Consider the following 13,927-nt stretch of genomic DNA (forward strand, 5'->3'; position numbering starts at 1 on the left):
GCCATAAGGATGGTGGTCTATGCATATCTGAGGTTATTGATGTTTCTCCCAGCAATCTTGACCCAGCTTGTGTTTCTTCCACTCCAGTGTTTTTCATGATGTACTCTGCATATAAGTTAAATAAGCAGGGTGACAATATACAGCCTTGACGTACTCCTTTTCCTATTTGGAACCAGTCTGTTGTTTCATGTCCAGTTCTAACCGTTGCTTCCTGAGCTGCATACAGATTTCTTAGGAGGCAGGTCAGGCGGTTTGGTATTCCCATCTGTTTCAGAATTTTACACAGTTTCTTGTGATCAACACAGTCAAAGGCTTTGGCATAGTCAATAAAGCAGAAATAGATGTTTTTCTGGAACTCTCTTGCTTTTTCCATGATCCAGCGGATGTTGGCAATTTGTTCTCTGGTTCCTCTGCGTTTTCTAAAACCATTGAGCATCAGGGAGTTCCTGGTTCACGTGTTGCTGAAGCCTGGCATGGAAAATTTTGAGCATTCATTACTTTACTAGCATGTGAGATGAGTACAATTGTGAGGTAGTTTGAGCATTCTTTGGCAATGCCCTTATTGGGGATTGGAATGAAAACTGATCTTTTCCAGTCCTGTGGCCACTGCTGAGTTGTCCAAATTTGCTGGCATATTTAGTGCAGCACTTTTACAACATCATGTTTTAGTATTTGAAACAGCTAAACTGGAATTCCATCACCTCCACTAGCTTTGTTCATAATGATGCTTTCTAAGGCCCACTTGACTTCACATTCCAGGATGTCTGGCTCTAGATGAGTGATCAAACTATCGTGATTATCTGGGTCATAAAGATCTTTTTTGTACATTTCTTCTGTATATTCTTGCCACCTCTTCTGAATATCTTCTGCTTCTGTTAGGTCCATATCATTTCTGTCCTTTATCGAGCCCATCTTTGCATGAAATTTTCCCTTGGTATCTTTAATTTTCTTGAAGAGATCTCTAGTCATTCCCATTCCATTTTTTTTCCTCTAGTTCATTGTATTGATTGCTGAAGAAGGCTTTCTTATCTCTTCTTGCTATTTTCTGGAACTCTGCATTCAGATGCTTATATCTTTCCTTTTCTCCTTTGCTTTTTGCCTCTCTTCTTTTCACAGCTATTTGTAAGTCCTCCCCAAACAGCCATTTTTATTTTTTGCATTTCTTTTCCATGGGGATGGTCTTGATCCCTGTCTGCTTTACAATGTCATGACTCTCATGCCATAGTTCATCAGGCATTCTATCTATAATATCTAGGCCCTTAAATCTATTTCTCACTTCCACTGTATAATCATAAGGGATTAGATTTAGGTCATACCTAAATGGTCTAGTGGTTTTCCCTACTTTCTTTAATTTAAGTCTGAATTTGGTAATAAGGAGTTCATGATCTAAGCCACAGTCAGCTCCTGATCTTGTTTTTGTTGACTGTATACAGCTTCTCCATCTTTGTCTGCAAAGAATATTGTCAATCTGATTTTGGTGTTGACCATCTGGTGATAATGTGTAGAGTCTTCTCCTGTGTTGTTGGAAGAGGGTGTTTGCTATGACCAGTGCATTTTCTTGGCAAAACCCTATTAGTCATTGCACTGCTTCATTCTGAATTCCAAGGCCAAATTTGTCTGTTACTTCAGGTGGTTCTTGACTTCCTACTTTTTCATTCCAGTCCCCTAGAATGAAAAGGACATCTGTTGGGGTGCTAGTAATAAAAGATCTTGTAGGTCTTCATAGAACTGTTCAACTACAGCTTCTTCAGAGTGACTGGTTGGGGCATAGATTTGGATTACGCTGAAAGTGAATGGTTTGCCTTGGAAATGAACAGAGATCATTCTGTCATTTTTGAAATTGCATCCCACTACTGCATTTCAGGCTCTTTTGTTGACCATGACGGCTACTTCATTTCTTCTGAGGGCTTCCTGCCAGCAGTAGTAGATATAATGGTCATCTTAGTTAAATTCACCCATTCTAATGCATTCTAGTTCTCTGATTCCTAGAATGTCAGCGTTCACTGGTGCCATCTCCTGTTTGACCACTTCTAATCTGTCTTGATTTATGGACCTGACATCCCAGGTTCGTATGCAATATTTCTATTTACAGCATTGGACCTTGCTTCTATCACCAGTCACATACACAGCTGGATATTGTTTTTGCTTTGGCTCCATCCCTTCATTCTTTCTGGAGTATTTCTCCACTGATCTCCAGCAGCATATTGGGCTCCTACTGACCCAGGGAGTTCCTCTTTCAGTAGCCTATCATTTTGCCTTTTCATACTGGTCATGGGGTTCTCAAGGTAAGAATACTGAACTGGTTTGCCATTTCCTTCTCCAGTGGACCACATTCTGTCAGACCTCTCCATGACCCACTCATCTTGGGTTGCCCCGTGGGCATGGCTTAGTTTCACTGAGTTAGACAAGCCCTTAGAAATTCCTTGGTAGCTCAGATGGTAAAGCATCTGCCTACAGTGCGGGAGACCTGGGTTGATTCTTTGGGTCGGGAAGATCGCCTAGAGAAGGAAATGGCAACCCACCCCAGTATTCTTGCCTGGAAAATTCCATGGACAGAGAAGCATGGCAGTCTACAGTCCCTGGGGTCGCAAAGAGTTGGACAGGACTGAGCAACTTCACTTCACTTTTAAGGGTATGGAAATGAGCACGTAATCCCATGTAAACATGTTAACTCACAACATATTTTCTCTGAATGAACCACTTTATTCATTTGGCCATGCTGCTTGACTTGTGAGGTCCCAGTTCCCTGACCAGAGATTTAATCCAGACCACCACAATGAAAGCCCAGAATCCTAATCACTAAGCCACCACGGAACTCCCACACCTGCATTGCTTTGCTTTTGTAGCTAAAACCTTAGGATATGTGCATTGCCCTATTTTAGCCTCACCAGGTGGTAGGAGTCAGCTGTACACAGCTTAAAACCCATGGTGCTCTTACTTTTTTTTCTTTCAAGAAGGCAGGAGACAGCAAGCCCCCAGCCTCTCTGCTTGTTTTTAAGGCTGCAACTCAGAGAGTTGCAAACCTGAAACCATGATTGCCCTGAAGTCACCACCCACAATCAGGGCCAGCTAATCCCCAAATAGGAGAACTCTCTCTATCAACAGCAACGTGTCAGCTCATTAATGAAAAGAGAAAAATGGAAGGCAAGAAAGACATACCTTTGTTCCTTATGGTAAAGATGTCTGTCACCTTACCTCAGGGGCACACTGAAAACCTGAGCATTTGAGACTTCCCAGGCAGGAAAAGGTCACATCCTGGGGTGGGGTGGGTGGGGGGAGGTGGTGGGGGGAGGTGGTGGGGGTGGGCGGGGGGGAGGTGGTGGGGGGGAGGGGGGCTGGGGCAGAGGGAAAGGTCAGGGTTTGTCACCTGTTCTGGGAACATTCTATCCCCCCAGGCCACACCTGGTCCTCCCCTACAGATGCTGACCAGGCATCTCACTCTCAAGTAGAGCACGTGATTGAACTCCTCTTCCCTGAGCTTCTTCCTCCCACCTGCCTTCTCTCAGTAACAAACAAACTAATACCTCATCTGCCAACTTCCCGAACCAAAGGCCTGAATCTTGGGGCCCCCAGGGACGGGGCAGCCCTGGAGTCAGAGGAGAGGCAGAAGAAACAGGAAAATGACCAAAGCACCAGGGCAGTGAAGAGACCAGTAGATCGATTTTTTTTTTCTTTGCTACTCCCACCTGACTGTGCCTGGGTCCAGAACCAGGTTAGGCCCGAGTCACAAACCCATCGTGAAGATATATGTGTGTGTGTGTCTGTCTGTGTGTCTGTGTGTGTGTCTGTGTGTCTGTGTGTGTGTCTGTGTGTCTGTGTGTCTGTGTGTGTGTGTGTGTGTGTATGCGTGTGTTTAAATATATTAGGTTCCACAAGGGACCTGGGCTGGGACCAGGAGCCAGGGGCCTGACAGGCCCATTCCCGAGCTGCCTCTTCCCACCCCCAGGGCAAGAAGGCTGCTGCAGAGCAGCAACTGCCCAGACTAAAGACTGGAGAGGGCAAAAGGAAGCTGGGGCCTGTAGGCCCAGCTGCACACTCCCTCCCAGGGCCCACGAGCCCTCACAGGCTGTCCCGTTGAACAAGGCCCCACGCAAGTGGCGACCCAGGAAACCCTCCCCTCGGCTCAAAGGCACCGATTTGGCCACACCACGTCCCAGTCCTTGCCGGTCCCCATTGGCAGTGGTGCTAGAACTTCCAGCCACTGACTTGCCCCTAGAAGGTCCCTGGGTTAAGCCTGCGGAGGAGAACCTGAGGGGAAGATAGCTCCTCAGGCCTGGGGTGCCGCCGCAGCTGCCCCTACAATTGTGCCAGCTGCCACCAATGGACGACTGGCTGCCACATGTTGGCGCCTGCAATCTGATTGGCCCCGAGGCCGAGTTGGATGTATGTGCTTGCAGTGGCACCTCTGGAGGCACCCACTCGCGGAGTGGTCAGGCTGAACCTGAATCTCAAGGATCTTGGGTTTGTCAAGATTGGGCAGCTTAGCGAAGGGGAAAAAAGGAAACACACACGCACACGCGCACACACACACACACACACAGATCGCACAGTCACCAGGGCACAGGGCTGAGAATGGTCTCCAAGTCTACCACGGCAGTCCTGTGATGGTGTCCAGCACTCACAGCCCTCAGCAGTGACCTGCCTTGCTTAAGGGACTTGACCATACACCTGGATCTTGAAGACCCCCTTCTTGGAATTCCATTTTGATGAATGCAGGGCAGCCTGCCCCTGTGTTAGTGCATCCTATAGTGAGCTGAGAATAAGCTTTACTTCTTCTTCTTCTTCTTCTTCTTCTTCTTCTTCTTCTTTTAAAGAGCCTTGCACTTTATAATGCCTGAGGAAAACCAAAAAGAATATTATTTTCTGAAGTGAAAATTGTGTGAAATTCAATTTTTGGAGTTCTTAAAGTTGGAACGGTAACTTGCCAGTTCCTTTTGTTATTGTCTATGGCTGAAAACTTGATTAATCACTAAAGATCATACTCACAAAGCCTAAAGTTTTTTTTTTTTTTGGCCCTTTACAGGGTCTTTTTTAAATGCCATATTCTGATTGAAGTCTCCTGGTAGTCATATGGGGGAATAAATTAGTTTTGGTTTTGACACAATATTTTCTTCTCCATTATATTCATTTTTCATTCTTTATGAATGTCATTCCTTCTTATTGTTAAAAGTTTGTTCTGTTGCTCATCTCTACAACTTTTTGAGATAGTTATTTGTAACTCTCATTTCTCTTATATGTAATGCTATTAATTTATTAATTTGTTATTGTTGTTCAGTCCCTCAGTCATGTTTGAGTCTTTGGAACCCCATGGACTGCATGCAGCACACCAGGCTTCCCTGTCCTTCACTGTCTCCTGGAGTTTGCTCTAAATCATGTCCATTGAGTTGGTGATACTATCCAAACATCTCATCCTTTGCTGCCCACCTCTTCTGCTCTCAGTCTTTCCCAGCATCAAGGTCTTTTTCAATGAGTTGGCTTTTCACATCAGGTGGCCAAACTATTGGATCTTCAGCTTCAGCATCAGTGCTTCCTGTGAATATTCAGAGTTGATTTCCCTTAGGAGTGAATGGTTGGATCTTTCTGTCCAAGGGACTCTCAAGAGTCTTCTCCAACACCACAGTTCAAAAGCATCAAATCTTCAGCACTCAGCCTTCTTTATGATCCACCTGTCACATCCATACATAACTGCTGGAAAAAACATAGCTGTGACTAGATGGACTTTCTCAGCAAAGTAATGTATCTGCTTTCCAATATGCTGTCTAGATTTTTCATAGCTTTTCTTCTAAGAAGCAAGTATCTTTTAAGCTCATGGCTGCAAACTTGATTAATCACTAAAGATCATAGTCACAAAGCCTAAAGTATTTCTTTTTTGGCCCTTGACGGAGTCTTTTTAAATGTCCTATTCTGATGGAAATCTCCAATCATTTTGGACCCCAATAAAATAAAGTCTGTCACTGTTTCCATCATTTCTCCATGCAAATTTAACTGTGTCCCACAATTTTTGCTGAATAGTATGTTCATTATCATTCACTTCCAAGTATATCCTAATATTCTCTTCTAAAGACAAGATTACATGTTATGTGGGCTTCCCTGGTCACTCTTCTGGTAAAGAACTTTCCAGCCAATGCAGGAGACACAAGAGGCCCGTTTGATCTTGGGTCAGGAAGATCCCCTGGAGAAATTAATGGCAGTCTGCTCCAGTAGTCTTGCATGAAAATTCCATGGGGATGTATCTTATGTATTAATATAGTTATTGATATTTTCCAAATGCATGCCATTTTAAAAGATATTTATTTGTTAGTTTCTCATTATTGCATTATGGTCAGATCATGCAGTCTAAATATTATTGATCCTTTGTTATTTGAATATTTCCATTCAGTTAAGCATACCATAATTTAGATTTCCATCTCAGTGAAGTCAAAATAAAGTGGGTGTTATGAGGAGAAAATACTTGCAATATCTAAAATGTATATGCGTGAAGTAACCTCCTTTAAGCCTCACAAATATTCCAGCATCTTTCAGTAGGGTACCTTTAACTAAGTTCCAGGTTTTATTCAAATTTTACCAGTTTTTCCACAAATATTCTTTCCCATGTTCATAATTCCATATAGGATACCAAACTGCATGAAAATATATAGCAAAAAGCTACAGATACCTCCCTTAGCTAACTCTGGTCTATAGCAGTTTCTTCATCTTTCCTTGCTTTTCGTGACTTTTGACAATTTTCAGGAGTCCTTCAGGGACAGATATTTTGCAGAATGACTCTCAATATGGTTTTGGTATGTTTCTCCTGGTAGCACTGGGGTTTATATATTTTTAGAACTATACTTCGAAGGAAAAATATATTTCTCATCACTTCCCAACAAGGATTCATTCTATCAATATGACTTACCACTATTTCCTCTCCTATTATCTCATTCCCGCTGAGATATGTTGTTTGGAAACAAGTCTCTAAACCCAGCCTACATTTAGGGAGGGGCATGGACTCTCATCTTGAGGAAAATATATAAGAGATACACATTTTCAGTTCAGTTCAGTCCCTCAGTTGTGCCCGACTGAGACTCCCTCCCTGCCAGGCCTCCCTGTCCATCACCATCTCCCAGAGTTCGGTCAGACTCACGTCCGTCGAGTCCGTGATGCCATCCAGCCATCTCATCCTCAGTCGTCCCCTTCTCCTCCTGCCCCCAATCCCTCCCAGCATCAGAGTCTTTTCCAATGGCTCAACTCTTTGCATGAGGTGTCCAAAGTACTGGAGCTTCAGCTTTAGCATCATTCCTTCCAAAGAAATCCCAGCGTTGATCTCCTTCAGAATGGACTGGTTGGATCTCCTCACAGTCCAAGGGACTCTCAAGAGTCTTCCCCAAAACCACAGTTCAAACTCATCAATTCTTCAGCACTCAGCCTTCTTCACAGTCCAGCTCTCACATCCATACATGACCACAGGAAAAACCATAGCCTGGACCTTTGTCGGCAAAGTAATGTCTCTGCTTTTGAATATACTATCTAGGTTAGTCATAACTTTTCTTCCAAGGAGTAAGCATCTTTTAATTTCATGGCTGCAGTCACCATCTGCAGTGATTTTGGAGCCCCCCAAAATAAATTCTGACACTGTTTCTACTGTTTCTCCATCTATTTCCCATGAAGTGATGGGAATGGATGACATGATCTTCATTTTCTGAATGTTGAGCTTTAAGCCAACTTTTTCACTCTCCTCTTTTACTTTGATTGAGAGGCTTTTTAGCTCCTCTTCACATTCTGCCATAAGGGTGGTGTCATCTGCATATCTGAGGTTATTGATATTTCTCCCAGCAATCTTGACTCCAGCTTGTGTTTCTTCCAGTCCAGAATTTCTCATTACTGAGTATACACATTAATTGAAACTCATTTATAAGGAAGATCTGGTTCTTCTAGCCATATCTTTCAATTTTAAATTAATTAAATTAAAGATTTAATAGGTTCCCCAGGTGGTGCTAATGATAAAGAAACTGCTTGCCAATGCAGGAGATTTAAAAGATGTGGGTTCAACCCCTGGATCAGGAAGATCCCCTGGAAAGGCAAATGGCAACCTACTCCAGTATTATTGCCTGGAGTATCCCATGGACAGAGGAGCCTAGCATGCTACACTGATGGAGTCCCAAAGAGTTGAACAGGACTGAAGTGGCTGAACACACACAAAGATTTAATACTTCAGTCCCACTGGCTACATTTTAACATTTCCAAAGTGGCATATTAGACAAGGACCTATAAAACATTTTCATTGAGAAATCCTTAGTGGTCTGATTGTTAGGGATTTGTGCTTTCACTGCAGGGGGCAGAGATTCAATCCCTAGTTGAAGAATTAAGATCCCTAATCCTCACAACAAGGCCAAAAAAAAAAAAAAGAAAAGAAAAATCCTACCAGATGAACACTCCATCTGAAAATTCAGATGAAGGATATAAACAGGTCACCTCACAGAAGAGAAACATATGCAATTATATATATATATATATATATATATATATATATATATATATATATATATATGAAAAGCTGATCATCCTTATTAAAGAATACATGTAACAATTATTTAAAATTTTTCTATTGCTGCAGAAATGTCTGTGAATAGCACTGACTTAGCTAGTTATTTTGCCAACCTTTCTTCTTTTCAAATGTAATGCACATTAACACATGAAACTGCTTTAACTTTGTCTCCAAAATTTGCTATTTTCAATATCATTCAGTTCAAATAATTTCTCTTCCCCATAACAATTTCTTTTAGGGACAATAAGTTATTTAGGTTCAGAAGCAGGAGGAGGCTAAACCACAACATTAAAGAGGCTTGTGACTTACAGAGGTGCCATTTTTGCACTTTGGGTTCCCAGCAATCCTTACTGTAATCTCAGCCTTTTTTGCAGTTATATTGCTTCGTTTTCAAACTTTGGGAGTTCTGTCCTCCTCAATTATCTTTCTGGGTTTTTGCTTGCCCATGCCACAGAACCTGTGGGATCTTAGTTCCACAATCAGGTGTTGAAACCTGGCCATTGGCAGTGAAACCATAAAATCCTAACTGCTGAACCAATTGGGAATTCTCATATATTTTCCTTTCTTTCTTTCAAATATTTATTCATTTATTTGGCTGTGCTTGGTCTTAGTTTCAGCACAAGGGCTCTTCAATCTTCATTGTAGTAGGTGGGAGGCAGGATTTTTTAATTGTCACATGTGGTGTTTTTAGTTGCAGTATGTGGGATCTAATACCCCCACCAGGGAATGAAATTGGACGCCCTAATTTGGCAACACTGAGTCTTACTACTGGACTACAGGGATGTCCTTCCCGTGATGGAATCTAGGTCTCCCACATTGCAAATGAATTCCTTACTGTCTGAGCCACTGTAGCTTTGACGATAAGAACTTTGGTCAGCAGAGTAATGCCTTAGCTTTTTTTTTTTTTTTTTTTAATGTTGTCTATATTTGTCACAGCTTTTCTTCCAAGGAGCTAGATTCTTTTAATTCTGTGGCTACATTCACCATCCACAGTGATTTTGGAGTCCAAGAAAATAAAATCTGCTGTTATATTCACTTTTTCACCATTTTTGTGTCATGAAGTGATGGGACCAGATGTCTCGACCTTCATTTTTTGAATGTGAGGTTTTGAGAGGATAACAGGCAGGAAGGCCAGGGGTCTCCAAACAGAAGAAATAGCCTGCAAGTGTCAGACATTTTATCTCTTTTAAGCGGCAGGAGGAAACAAACTAGCAATATTTTTTTTCCTTCTCTATAGAAATTTAAAAGGAGGTTTCTCTTAAAATTCTGTGTTGCCATAATGACACCTGGTTTCACCTGAAGTTAACCAATGCCTTTTTTCTTATGGAAATGTTTATCTTAAGCTATGCAAATGTACTATGCATTTACCCCAAACTCTGTCTTCAAGTCAGTTCCACCTTTTGGGCTCAGAACCTACTTGATAAACCAGTATGCTATGTTATACTCCAATATTGTTCCTCTAATCTATGTAAATGAAACTATTTGTATGGTGATCTGCCCTTCTTGAAGATTCAAGTTAATCATTTTATGGCCCAAGATAAACCATTTGGAGCCAAGGTTATCCCAAAATACAACTTATGGGTGAGGGGCCTGGTGCCATTCTAAGTTTAGAGTCATTCCTTTCTTTCATTAACAGACTGCTGGTGACTATATAACATCCAGCTAAAGACTAGCAGGGGGTACTCTTTCTGCCCTCTTCTGATGTCTATGTCAGAAGCTCTCTCTATCTCCTTTATACTTTAATAAAGCTTTGTTACACAAAAGCTCTGAATGATCAAGCCTCATCTCTGGCCCCAGATTGAATTCTTCTACCCCGGGAGTCGAGAATCCCAGCATCATAATTCAACAACAGCCTTTCAGTTTAAGCCAGACTTTTCAATCTTCTCTTTTGCGATCATCAAGAGGGTCTTCATTTTCTGCCGTTAGTGCGGCATGATCTGCATATCTGAGGTTGTTGCTATTTCTCCCAGCAATCTTGATTCCAGATTGTGCTTCATCCAGCCCAGTGTTTTTCATGATGTACTCTTCATATAAATTAAATAAGCAGGGCGACAGTATACAACCTTAACATACTCCTTTCCCTATTTGAAACCAGTCTCTTGTTCCATGTCCAGTTCTCACTGTTGCTTCCTGACCTGCATACAGATTTGTCAGGAGGCAGGGCAGATGGTTTGGTATTCCCATCTCTTTAAGAATTTTCCAGAGTTTTTTGTAGTCCACACAGTCAAAGGTCTTATCACTTCATGGCAAATAGATGAGGAAACAATGGAAACAGTGACAGATTTTATTTTCTTGAGGTCCAAAATCACGGCAGATGGTGACTCCAGCCATGGAATTAAAAGATGCAGGCTCCTTGGAAGAAACGATGTGACAGACCTAGATGGCATATTAAGAAGAAGAGACGTTACTTTGCCAACAAAGGTCCGTGTAGTCAAGTCTATCGTTATTCCACTAGTCATGTATGGATGTGAGAGTTGGACTGTAAAGAAGGCTGAGCACCAAAGAATTGATGCTTTTGAACTGTGGTTTTGGAGAAGACTCTTGAGAGTCCCTTGGGCTGCAGTGAGATCAAGCCAGTCAGTCCTACAGGAAATCAACTCTGAATATTCACTGGAAGGACTGATACTGAAAGTGAAGCTCCAATATTTTAGCCACTGTATGGGAAGAGCTGACTCATTAGAATACACTCTAATGCTTGAAAAGATTGAAGGCGGGAGGAGAAGAAGATGACAGAAAATGGTTGGATGGCATCACAGACTCAATGGACTTGAGTTTGAGCAAGCTGCAGGAGATGGTGAAAGACAGAGAAGCCTGGTGTGCTGGAGCCCATGGGGTCACAAAGAATGAACAGGACTACCCAAGAACAAATTATTGTTTGTCTTGCTTGATGTTTTTTCTTATTTCTGTAGTTTTTCACTTGTAATTAAATTTGTTCCTTGAAACTCATGGAAAGTCCAAGACCTAAAGTTTTTCTACAAATAAGAGACAGAGTACATTGGTAGGGTGTGTGCGGGGGTGGGGGGTGGGAGGGGTTGTTCTGTCCCTGGGAAAGCCCTGCAGGGTCCTGCTCAGTTATATGATGAAACAGACTGACAGTGCCAAGTGTTCAGTAGAAATGGAAATGCCAGTACTGTTAGTGGAAATACACATTGCTTCAATCACTTTGAAAAAGCATTTGACTGTACCTGCATATTAGAATGGCTCAGTCAGTAACAGATCTGCCTGCAATGAAGGAGACCCAGGTTTGAACCTTGGATCAGGAAAATCCTCTGGAGAAGAAAATGTCAACCCACTTTCCTATTCTTGCCTGGGAAGTCCTATTGACAGTGGAGCCTGGTGGGCCAGAGTCTATGGGGTTGCAAGAGTTAAATACTACTTAGCAACAAAACCACTAGCACATGCATTATCTGAAAATCTCATGTCTAGACATACAGATATACCTATCCCAGAGAAACTACTATGAAGGACACATACAGGTTCATAGGCAGCTTATTCAAAAAGGCAAAATAAAAGCCTCAAATTTCAGGCACAGTAAAATGGACATATAAGACTATGTCCATTCATCCAAGGGAATTCGACCCAGCAATGGAAAAGAGTGTTCTAAAGCTACATACAATAAGAATTCATCTCACTTACTTAAAAGAAAAACAAGACCAGGGGAAAAGAAACTCTATTGTGTGATTCTATTTATTTAACATTTGAAACAAAGAAAAATGAATCCCTGGTGCTAGAGGTCAGAGAAGTGGTTACTTTGGGGAGCATAGAGTAGCCAGGAAAGAATATGGAAATTTCAAAGCTAATTGACGGTAGAGAGATAAAGCAAGTACAATCTCAGTTACAGTAAAGCCAGACTTTATTTTCTTGGGCTCAAAAATAACTGTGCATGGTTACTGAAGCTGTGCAATTAAAAGATTCTCACTCCTTGGAAGAAAAGTTGTGACAAACCTAGACAGTGTATTAAAATACAGAGACATTCCTTTGCCAACAAATGTCCGTAAAGTCAAAGCTATGGTTTTCCCAGCAGTCAGATTCAGATGGAAGAGCTGCACCATAAAGAAGGCTGAGTGCTGAAGAATTGATCTTTTCGAACTGTGGTGCCCGAGAATAGAGAAGACTCTTGAGAGTCTCTTGTACTGCTGGGAGATCCAACCAGTCAATTCAAAGGGAAATCAACCCTGAATATTCAGTAGAAGAACTGATGCTTAAACTCCAATATTTTGGCCTCCAATATTTTGGGAAGATTCAACTCATTAAAACACACACACACACACACACACACACACACACACAACAACAACAACAAAAACCCTGATACTGGGAAATATTGAAGGCAGGAGCAGAAGATGTGACAGAGGATGAAATGGTTGGATGAAATCAGCAACCCAACGGAATGAGTTTGAGCAAGCTTCAGGAGATGGTGATGGACAGGGAAGCCTGGCATACTGAAATTCATAGGGTCACAGGGAGTCAGACACGACTGAGCAACTGAACAACAAAAGCCAGGCAGGGTCTTTATATACAGCTGGCTGAACCTCAATAGGGCTTTTTTGAATTTCTGGAGGTGAGTAGAACATAATTTTTTAGCCAGATCCCTTACTGCAACACGTCTGGAATATTTTTTGTTCATAGTCAATTTTCTTTGTAGTTTTTCTGGGTGGCACTTGGGACTCAGTGTTCCTCACAATGATGGATGCTGTCTCTCTCAGTCCCAGCTGAACTGAACTTAGGATCATGACCTGTGTTTCACAAGGCAACCCTCACAATTGCTCTTGCTTTTTGAATGACTGATGATTCTTGGTCTGATGCTCCGTCTTTTCCTTCAGGTTCAAACACTGTAGCTGGCACTTGGAACATGGAAAGACCTTCCTGGTCCAGTGCCTCCAAGAGTGATTTACAAAGGATATCACCAGTTTGAAAATTTTGAGGCAAAACAGACAAAGCAAATTGTTTGTGATTCCATGCCACATTCTAAAATGCGCCTCTACATTGGCAAAGGCTGACAATCTATAACTGAAAACACTGCAGACATAGGGCATCTTGCCAGGTTTGTGACTGTCCTTCATATGCTGTAAGACAACCCAATCTGTTTTGAAGGAAAATTCACAGATATTACAGATGGTTGGAGGGCTCCCAGAAAGTGTGGACACTTTCAATGTGACACTGCGGCTGGAACAGGGTGGGAAACTGGTGGTGGTAGTGCTGGTAGGTAGTGTGGATTTCCCAGCTGTTAACCTTCTGCCTCTCAAGCTCCAGATGGTTCCTCACATGGATCATAAACTTGACATTTTTCTCAGAATTCTTGAGCAGCTGAGGCATTTAAAAGCTGTGTGTCTTCTGTTCTGGCTGCCCATCTCTTGTATGTTGTCCATAGTAAAAGTCATCAAGTAACATGATCAGATTTCCTTT

Source organism: Ovis canadensis, chromosome Y (genome assembly GCF_042477335.2).
Source record: "Ovis canadensis isolate MfBH-ARS-UI-01 breed Bighorn chromosome Y, ARS-UI_OviCan_v2, whole genome shotgun sequence".
Lineage (NCBI taxonomy): Eukaryota > Metazoa > Chordata > Mammalia > Artiodactyla > Bovidae > Ovis > Ovis canadensis.